We start from the raw sequence: 8,020 nt of genomic DNA, 5'->3' as shown, positions 1-8,020 counted from the left end.
GCTGCTCGAGCTGCCGGCGCGGCTCTCACTTCTGATTGGCTTATCCCCGTGAGGGCGGGAAGGCGCGGTTCTGTCCGAGCAGGCGATTGGCTCGCTTCCCCGTCGCTCGGGCGGCGCGCGGCGCGCGGGAAGGGAGGGGGCGGTGCAGCGCGGCGCACGCGCTGCCAGCGCCGCTGACGGCAGAGGGGCGCGCGGCGGTGACGCTGTGGCGGAGCCGCTGGAAGCGCCGCCCGGAGCCGGGAAGAGCTGGAAGCGGCGCCAGGTCAGTGCCGGCCCCGGGGAGCGGGGTGGTGCCTGCGGCCCGCGGAGGCCCCCGGCCCGGCGCTTGGGTGCCACAGAGCGGCCCGCGGGGCCCGTGCTCCCCTCAGGTTGTGCCCGTCTGGGCCTCTTCCTCGTCTTGGCTCCTTCCCACCGTTTGCTGTTCCTCCTGCGGTGTTTGTTGAGGCTTCTTTGTTTTGATCTGCCTTTTTTTTATTTTTTTTTTTTTTTAGAGGTACTGCTGACCTCCTCTTGTCCTACAGAAACCTACACAGTTCGATGTTTAAACCTCAACACATAAAAGTGGGTAGGGAATGGGAAGCTGTGCCGACGGCACAGGGATTCTCCCCTCTGACTGGCGTTAAAGCTTAGCCTGCTATTATAGTCCGGGAGGTCTGTGTGGTTTGCAATTTGAAAGGAGATGCAGGGTTATGGACATCTGAGGGGGAGCTGACTGGCAGAGCGAGCTCATTCCTTTTTGCCAGGTTGGAGCCAACCAGCCAGCGGTGTAACCATTCAGTTTTCCAGGTCAGCGGGATGAGGTTTGTGGGGTTTTTTTTTTTTCTTCTTCTTTTTGGTTGTTTTATGGGTTTTTTTTAAAAATTTTTTTTGTTTGTTTGCTTGTTTGTGTTTTGTGTATTACATTTCTTCTGGCCTCAGGAGCGTGCTGGTTCCCTGAGAAGCAGGCAAACATCACATCTCTTAGTGGCACTGAGCTGTTGTTAAACGGGTCCAGCTGTCAGGCTTGTGCCCTTCCAAGCAGCTCAGAATGAACAAGGGAGATCAGCATTCTGAAAAGGGAGTTCAGCTGTGCACAGCTAAGGTGCATTTTCACGAAGACCAGGTAGCTTAATATTTTTCATCCACAAAAGGTGGAGTTTTTCTTTCATGTTTTCCAGTGCAGGGGCATCCTCTTTTATGTGCTGGGTTCTGTTGCTTATCAGAGTTCACCACCAGCTCATTAAACTGTTAAAAAACATAGCAAAAACTAAAAAAAGTATTTTTCTACCTTTAAGTGATCAGTTTGGTGCAAGGGATGGTGTTGAGAGAGCAGAGCCATGTGCCTGGGAGAGGTGCACGTGCCTTTCTGGCAGGAATGAGGCTTGATGGGAATTGCATTCCTGCCTTCCACTTCCTGTGACATACAGCTCACTTTCTCACAGGATGCTTTAGGGGATTCTTCTAAACAAGAAACTATGTTAATTAAAGCTAATCTGGTGTCTTGTTACTTAGATTTTTTTGTTTCTTTATTGCTTATATCCGTGGTATAAACCCCCTTGCTTGCACTCAATGCACTAAAACTGTACTGAATCCAATACTTCTATAATTTTTCGTTGACTTTCTGCAATTTCCAAAAGGCAATACTGCTCACATCATTTATCATGATGAAAAGTGTGGAGTTCCTGCTCTTAATAAATCCATAATGTGAAAAGCAATTACTGCTTTTTTTTTCATAACCCCAGCATTCCTTTCTACATTTCTGATAAGCCCATTGTGCTTTGGTGTAATCATGACTTCCTAGGCTTGATATGTGAGAGAAATGATCTTGCTTTCTTCCCTTTAAACAAACCCCTAAAACCTTACAACTACATTATGTGGAGGCCAATGCTCACATGCCTCCAAAATAACACATATTCTCCTGGTAGGTTTTCAAGAGGTTCTAGTATCCATAATTAAAATTTTCTAGTGGCTCACAATACAGTTAGGTCAATTTTGCCACTGTGTGGGGAAAGCTCCCCATCCCCATCCTCATCTACATCCTTAGCCATGCATTCTTTTCTCTGTTTTGTGTTGGCTCTAGTGTGGTAAAATAAATTATTAAATTCTTGAACTTTTCTCCTTTGCCCTCTCTGGAATGTCCCACTTCCTTATTTTGGCATGTTAGTTTTTCACTTTTTATCAACTTGATTCACATTGCTATAGTGAATAGTGAACTGCCAGAATTAGGACAGAAGGGTGGGGCTTGTGGCTAAAGGCAAGGAAGGAGAATAAAGACTTCCTTAGTGGGGGAAGGTGCAATTTGACTTAAGATGTAACAGGAAATTTCGTCCATTTGTGTACGTGAATACAGGCGGTCCTTTAATTTCCTGACACCTTGCTATTGTTTATGCTGGTTTAAGATTATAAAAGTGATTGAGGATTACATCCTGAGCTTGCATTGTTCAGTTTCTGCCTGGTGTGGTCCTTATTACATCTGGCTCAGTGTGTTTTTACTTGTGGAATTAGGGGAAAATGCCCTCATTTTAGCCAGGCCCCTCAGCTTTTCTGTGTGCAGCTGCAGCACAACTTCTCATCCTGAGTGACGAAAACCCTTTGAATACCTGTGGCCTCCTGGTTTCTGTTTAGGGAAAGCCAACAAAGAAGATGGGATTTCAGTGAGAGCAGATTGTTCTTTTCTGCCCTCATGCTTCAAGACAGGTCTTGCAATGAAAATACACTATTTCTCATCAAGATGTAGTGCAGAAGGAAGGCTGAGCAGCAGTGTTCATGAACTCTTCAGGGAATGAAACTCAGTAAGCTCTTGATAAAATGTCAGAAGACGATTTTGCAATTGATGTGGGATAAAGGCAGTTCTGGGCTCACTACAGAGAAATGCAAGCAGAAACAGGACTTGAAAGTGGAAGATTCTGTGCCCATTTCTGGAAGGGATGAGTAGTGTCTGGGGTTATGTTGTACAGACATTGAAAATTATGATGGCTTCTTTTCTCACTGTAGTTCTGAAATTTATGCCTTCCCTTCCTGCTCTCAGGAATTCAGGATTGCTTCTCTTAGCTTAACCTCATTAGAGTGAGAGACTACAAAACTGGGACCTGGTGTTTGCAAGCAGTGACAGCTGGAGCAGGGTATGGCATGCACTGGCTCCAGGGGAAGCCTGTTGTACCTGCCACATTTACGGGTGAGGGAATTCTCTTCTTAAAACCTAATTTTGATTTCACCCGAAGAAACTATGTCAGTGGTGTAAGCAGGTAACTTTTTTCACCCCCTTTCTTAAAAATCTTGTGCCAGAAGCTTGCAGAAACATTTTCCAAGCAAATCAGCAAAAGCTGTTTTCAAAGATTTAGTGGAGAAGAGTACTATCTAAATAAATGGGGGGAGAAATAGGGAGCATCTGTGCAAGTGTTAACGGTGTGTCTGATAGCCTAGGTTCACAGTCAAACCTGCAACTCCAAGTTTTCCTCCAAAAGAGATCTGGGGTGTTACAAATGCTTTGTATAGCCATATGAGTATGAAGAGCAGTCTGCTTCATTTTTTAAGATTCTGCTTTTGAAGATCCATTGAATTTTCTGGGTAAAATTAATATAAGTCTCAAAAGTTACATGTTGAAACAGGATGATCTACATTTGCAGTATTGGATAAAAGTTCTATTAATACAATAAGTGATGTAGGTTTTCATATTTTCTAGTACTGTGTTCATCTACATTGTGGCTTCTAGGTTATCACACTTCTAGCACTTTTTCTCTCAGTTTTAGTGAGGAAGAGCAGGAATAAAATCAGATCTAACTTCATTAGCACAAATAGCTCTAACACTCTTAGAACTCACTGAAATTGAAACCTCTTGAATTGTTGAATGTGGAGAAGAAGGGTTCAAGTTGCTTTGATGTTGCATCAGAATAGTCCTGGAAGTGGGGGCGTTTGCTCAGTTCAGTTTCTGGTTTCTGTGTGGTCTTTCATCCTATCATACTGAAGGGTTTTTTTTTAAGTCACTTGTTCTCCCCCAACATCCTTTCAGGCATCTCTGGTTACGCTGAAGGCCTCATACATTTTACACAACCTTAAGTACAATCTTGGAGAAGGTACCCTGATTTTCTTCACCCTGCAGATCTGATTATGTTGTGTAACTGTAGGTCTCTTTTTCCAATGTTGCCTTTTATAGACACATCAATATTAATTCTTTCAATTACAGCAATTTTAAAAACCTAACAGATGTGTATTTAGATTTGCTGTCCTACTGTGTTAACACAGACAGGTTTGCTTTCTTCCTGTACCCATAATACAGAATTGTATTAACGTAATTACCCAGAACAATTTCCCCACCAACTGTCTCTTTTAATAAAGTCCTTGTTTAAATTTGGAAGTTCTTCTTTTGGCTGTTTCTGAATATGATGCTGTCCATTGTGCCTTATTATTGATGCTGTACGTGCTTACTGGCATAGCTGAGTATCTTGGCCATTATATTTTTTTTTCACCTGAAAATATTCCTTGATGTTCATAAATTATTAAGGTCAGTTCAGGCATTATTATGAAACAGATGCACGTCCATTAAAACCTTGTTAAAAGGTGTTACCATATTTCTTTGCACATGTAATTAATTCAGGTTTGACTTACTGCTTCAGGGGAAGGTGAAATCATTGCTAAAGGATGCAGCGGTAAAGTCCCCTGTGTTTGAATTTTGTGAGCTGAATCAGTGTCTTTTTTGCCTGGTGAAAGATGGTAAGAATTTGCAGTTTAGGGATTAAAAGCCTTGGATTCTTCATGGACCAGACATCAGCTTGGCCTGGTGAGATCTGGCAGTGGTATGCATTTGCTTTTTTTGGTTTTTTTTTGGTTTTTTCCACCCCCCCCCCCTCCCCCCAAAGATGGCACTAGTTAGTTGTTTGTTTCACTTGAAGACTGTCTTCTGAAGGATTTAGTGTGTTAATCCACTTTTTGAAATGGAGGATAACAGGAAAGAATGGATTCTGATGTTTTCAGCATGCTTGTATTTCCATATATCCCCACCTGGAAGAAAACAATATCACAGTCAAAGTGCCCTCTGTTGCCTGAGGACATAAAAAATTTGGACATCACTCAAAATCGCCAACAGAGTAGAAGAAAATGTGTTAAAACTCCTTGTCCCACTAGATGAAAAATAATATTTTCTAGTGATTGACACTAAGAAATATTATTAAATCTGACTGTTGCTGGAAACTCTTGGAGTTGATTTTATTTATTGGTTCCTTGTAGTCTCTGTTTAAGCTGTTTGAGTGCATTATTCAGGAAATTGTACTTTAAACCTGTTTTGGAAGTGTCTGTGGAAATCTGCAGCTGTCTTATCAATGCAGAGAAAGTGCTTTCCATCAGCTCTCGGATGAGGTGTCCAGAGTGAGATGTGCTTATTTAAAAGCACTTTTCTCTTTTTTTGTAATTCGACTGATGTCTGAAGGTCACTGTGCCCCTGCAAGTTGCATCACCAAGTTTTTCTGCAAGGAAGTTTTAGGGAAAGTGGTTTGTTAGGAGAGAAGATTGCCTGCTCTTCGGATCAGCACTTAACAAGCTTTTGACTTGAAAAATTTGACTTTTTAACTCTCCTGGGGTGCCAGGTTTTATTTAAAATTGATCTTTACATTTATTCTTTACTGTGCTTTAACTCTGAATAAGATTCAATCAATTTGAATAAATCAAGGATTCCCTCCAGCTTCTGCATTGACATTGTTTTGTAGTGTCAGTATGTTCCTGACAGATACAGTCAAAACCCAGATTTATCTTTAAGTACTGAAAGACTGAAAAAATACCAACAGAATGATGTTGATCTTTACAGACAATATCCTGTGACAGTATTTAGATTTGGTCTGACTTAGAGATTCCAAAATACTATATGGCTGACTCTTGATGGGGCATCATTTATTGCTAACACTTTTACCTTCAATGCAAAGCTCTGTAAAGCTCTCCTTTGTGTGAGATAAATCACTGTGTCTCTGGCATGCAAGAGAAAGCTGGCTGACTCTAGAAGTACTTGTTTCATGGTTAATTTGTGATGTGATAGATGTGTTTTAATTTAATTTCCTTAAAGGGAAGCTGTAGCTGGACATCCAGGCATTGTTTGCTGTGAGCTGTTCTCAGCCTGCACACCAGCAGTCAACAAATGTCATTCAGTTAATTTCAGTTTGAGCACTGTGAATATCATTTGGCCCTAAGTCAGAGGAAAAGAAAATCTGAAGCAAAGAAGTGTTTTAAAAGAAAAACACAAAGGTGGTGTTTTTCCTATCAAACAGGCAGGAAAGACAGGATGATGTTGATTTACTTACTGTGAAGCTTCACATTCCACAGTCTAATTGCTTTGCAGTTGTTCTGGCCATAACCCTTGAGAGGAACATCTTTCCTCAGTGGCAGCAGAGGGTAGGGGTGGAAGAGGAGTGAAGCCTAAGTGGGAAATACTACACTTTTTTGAAAGAACACTGTTTCTCATAAGAAAAAAAAAATAAATCCAAGGAGGCTACTGTAATAAAAGATCAGAGATTTTTGAGAAGTCTTAGCTGGTGTGGAGTCAGCAGCTGCTTCATTACAATACAGATCTGATGATCTCAGAGGGTTGTCTTAGTGTGGGGAGTGGACAAAAGTTGTGTAATGGTGTTTGTGAAGAGGCCTATCACAGGTTTTATGATAGTAATGAATAAAGAGGATACTCATCCAGATCCGCTCTTCTGCTGTCACTTTTTGCTTTATTTGATCACCTTGAATACTGGGGAGATGTATATACAGAGTGTGCAACATCTGAGGGAAGTGAAAATTGAGATTGGCAGAGTTTTGCACTTCAGTGTTTGACTTCACATGTAAAAATTGCATAGCAATGATGAAAAAAAACCCCAAAATTAGGGTGAGGTGGGTTTTCTTCAGTGGAAGGAACCTTTTGCTTAAGAAATGGTTACTCATGTCCTAAACTAGCAAAGAAAGCACATACTGAAAAAGTTAATTCAGAGTGCTATTTGATGTTAGCTGGGAGCACAATCTTCTGAATAGGTATTTCAAAAGCATCTCTAATACTTCTTTCTTCCCTTGAATTACTGCTGTTGTCTGTGAGCTAAATCTGGTGACAATGTGAGGAATTCCTTGCATGTGATCTTACATATGTTGCCATGTATGTCACAGAAGCTTTTAATAGTCACAAACCATTTGTGCCACCTGATGTTATGGTGAAGAAAAGTGAAGTGAAAATGGAGTACTTAGAAATTATTGTCTTGTCACAGACCGCCTGGTAAGTGGTGGTAAGTAACTCAAAGGTTACTTCATGGAATACTTTTTCTTTAAACACATCATCACTTCATGTTGGGTATGTCTTGATTTTTGCTTCATTTGTAATGCTGTATTTTTAATGGGCTTTTAAGGCCTGAATGTGGGACTTTAAATGAAGGTTCAGTCCTTTATAAGGACCCATTTGCTTTTATAAGAACAAAGCTGAAGCAGTTTGTGGTGCAGGAGTTGGTAGTGCTAATGTTTTTCATGCTGCAGATAGTTGAATGAGGTCTGTCTATGGGCAAGTATCTGTTCTCATGGTGCAGCTGGGAGCTTTTGCATGAGTGCATACCAGCATGTACAGAAAGCTGTCCTCGTAGTGCATCTCTGCCCAGGAATGGCTGAGGTGTTAAACCAGACAGGGCTGCTTACAATGGGATCAAGTGATGTCTGCTGAGGCCTTCAGAATTCACTCTTGGGCTGTCTTAGGACCTTTCCTGCTGTAGCCATATTCTGCTTTTCCCAATTTACAGTCTCAGCTATCCCAGAGCTGTCTCCTGGAGCTCAGCTTCAAGCTTCAGCTGTGTTGGCTGTGGCTGAATACAAATGAAATCTGTATGTTTTGGTACTCATTTTTTGTGTGCTTTTAAAAAAATGTTTTACATCATTTTGCTTTCAGTGAGAGATATAATTTCCTATTTCTGTAGCATTATTGACACCTAAGGAGACAGTACAAGGCTTAGGAAAGGGAAGTGGAAAATACCCCATCCTTTTCTTACCTCTAAGTAAGAGAAATAAGAACTTTGGAAGTTAGAAGACTAGCTTAGAACCC

General features: G+C 41.5%; 1 protein-coding gene across 2 annotated transcripts in view; it reads left to right on the top strand.

The window, feature by feature from the left end:
- The first annotated feature begins 66 nt into the window (after window positions 1–66).
- Window positions 67–8,020, top strand: part of GTF2E1 (general transcription factor IIE subunit 1) — a 49,086-nt gene continuing 41,132 nt past the window's right edge. Inside the window, exon 1 of one of the 2 annotated variants that reach the window (XM_086884061.1) lies at window positions 67–262. The gene's annotated coding sequence lies outside the window, so the exon portion shown is untranslated. Of the gene's footprint in view, window positions 801–8,020 lie in introns of both variants that reach the window. The other variant, XM_023940765.2, reaches the window with a different exon arrangement.

The sequence above is a fragment of the Cyanistes caeruleus genome, chromosome 3 (genome assembly GCF_971803275.1).
Source record: "Cyanistes caeruleus chromosome 3, bCyaCae1.hap1.1, whole genome shotgun sequence".
In the NCBI taxonomy this organism is placed as follows: domain Eukaryota; kingdom Metazoa; phylum Chordata; class Aves; order Passeriformes; family Paridae; genus Cyanistes; species Cyanistes caeruleus.
The sequence above is the reverse complement of the archived record's forward strand: the minus strand, read 5'-3'. Positions and strand labels throughout refer to the sequence as shown.